Raw genomic sequence first — 2,292 nt, forward strand, 5'->3', positions numbered from 1 at the left:
GGAGTCAGTATTGTCCTTTCTATCCCTCCCTGAATCTTTCCACTCTTAAATAGAAGCCCCCCTGAGACTTTTTTCAAACCAGTTCCTTAGCCTTTGTATTTCCTCCAGCTTCTTTGTATGCAGTTCAAGTTGAAGAGATCTAAACGCAGTGTTTCCTCTAATAGATGCTAAGTAGTCTTGAACAGAGCAAAGGACAATTTGTCTCCCTCACTGCCATGCAAGAATGGTTCTAGGCAGAGAGAACCTGGAGAGGGAAAATAGATGCTTCCGCGTCCAAGAGAACTGAGATGAAAATTCTGTTTCACGGTCTACCTGCTGGTGTCCATGAGCAGGTCACTCACTTTGCTTTGCCTCAGTCCTTCACAGGTAAAAAAGGAATCACTAATACTTCCTAAGGTAACTGTGAGGAGTAAATGAGATAGTATATATATAAAGTGTTTGGTTTATGTTGTGCATGGTTTTTTTTCATACAAAATTGACTTAACTACAAGCCAGTTATTTTATTTGGTGCTCAACAGAAGAAATGTGATCTGTCCTGGAGCCAGAGAAAAAACTTCAGTGGAATTGCTGTAAAACAAAAACAAGAACAGAAATACTGTCCTGATACTCTAAGACATATTGAAGAATAGTTTTAACTACCTTTATCTTTTCGCCTTAAATGTTGACTTTAAAGTCAGGTTTATGTTGTGTTTTTTTTTTTTTCATACAAAATTGACTTAAATACAAGCTCCATGATAAGATCCAACTTCCCCAGGTAAGAGCTTACCTTACAGAGGTGTCTGGGTGGCTCAGTTGGTTAAGCATCTGACTCTCGATTTTGGCTCAGGTCATGATCTCACGGCTTGTGAGTTTGAGGCCCGCATCCGGCTCTGTGCTGATAGCACAGAGCCTTCCTGGGATTCTCTGTCTCCCTCTCTCTCTCTGCCCCTCCCTGCCTGTGCTCTCTCTTGCTCTCTCTCTCAAAAGAAATAAATGAACATTAAAAAAAAAAGCTTACCTTACCATTCCACAGTTCTTAGCAGTTTACAAAAAGTTGCAATGACCTATTTTTTAAGTCTAGTGATATTGAAACCATTGCCCCAAAGATAAATAACACTTGCAGTCCTCAAGGAGGGATAGCTTGACTTAGAAATATCTCCTTAAATCCCCAGAAATCCCTGTGAAATAGGAAGAAAAAAATAAATATGAGCCGTGTTTGAAGTAGTGAATGCTTAAGAGATAAAAGGCATATCCCCAGATTTTTAGGACAAAGTAAAAAGTTTGTTGCAAATGAGTCAATATCCCTCAGATCTAATAACAAACAAACGAAGAAGGAAACAAGGCCCTAAGATCTTTCCTGTATGTCCATCAAGATAAATAGCAGGGAGCAACTGCTGTTATAGGTTAGGTGCTGCTTTAAGCAGATTGCATATATTAGGGTATTTAATCCTCCTATGAATTGGTGAGCAAGTATCCTTTCCATCCTCACTGCCCAGAGAAGGAAGCTCGGGCACAGAGATTAAGTAATTTTCCAAAGGTTTTGTAGCACATGCAGCAGGGCGGGATTCTAACCCTCTTGGGCGGTGGGCTGCACTTTTCGCCTCTGTACCCCATTACTTCCCTCGGGCATTGCTGGTTGGGAACCTGGCGCAGCTCTGACTTTATCCCCAGCCCGGGAAGCAGTGTAGCATGCTAGTTAAATGCACATACTTTGGTGTCAAAAAGATTCATCTTTTAATCCCGGCCCCACCACTTAGTGGAGAAGCAGGAAGTGGCAAGTGATTGCCTTCCTGGCTCCCTCCATCTGAAACCGTGGCTGGTGAAGAAATTGAGGTTTAAAGGATCAAGATCTTTAAAATAGAAACCATGTTCTGTACCCAAACACTGAGTTGTTTTGCCACTTTCTGAGTCAGCTGGCTGTAGTTGGATCATCATGCATTCAGAAAGCTTCTTGTACATCAGCAGTCTCAGATGCACTAAGTGGTATTTTATTTTTAATAATCTACTAAAGATAAGGATACATGGATAAGGCAGTGTGAATTATGGAGAAAATTCATGTATTAACACTTTGAGTTACTGCTAATTTGAATGAGATAAACTCGTACTGTTTCCTCCAGTTTGCTACGTAATCTTCATTACACTTACAGCATAGTTACAATATGCATGGAAAAGCTACACGGCCAGTAGGAACAGCGACTGCTTGGTGAGTACTCACTTTGCACGAGGACCTTTACTTGAACTGTCTCATTCAGGTTCTTAATGAGGTTGGTGGGTATCTTGATCCCTCTTTGTTGATAGGGGGGCATAGAAAGT

General features: G+C 41.1%; 1 long non-coding RNA gene across 1 annotated transcript; it reads right to left on the minus strand.

Annotated features, from left to right (window-relative positions):
• Positions 1–488: 488 nt before the first annotated feature.
• LOC115296820 lies at positions 489–2,292 on the minus strand. Its single transcript, XR_003911072.1, has 3 exons — positions 2,195–2,292; positions 998–1,157; positions 489–567 (listed from the first exon to the last, which is right to left on the minus strand). It is a non-coding gene; the product is annotated as an uncharacterized LOC115296820 (long non-coding RNA).

The sequence above is a fragment of the Suricata suricatta genome, chromosome 7 (assembly GCF_006229205.1).
Source record: "Suricata suricatta isolate VVHF042 chromosome 7, meerkat_22Aug2017_6uvM2_HiC, whole genome shotgun sequence".
Taxonomy (NCBI): domain Eukaryota; kingdom Metazoa; phylum Chordata; class Mammalia; order Carnivora; family Herpestidae; genus Suricata; species Suricata suricatta.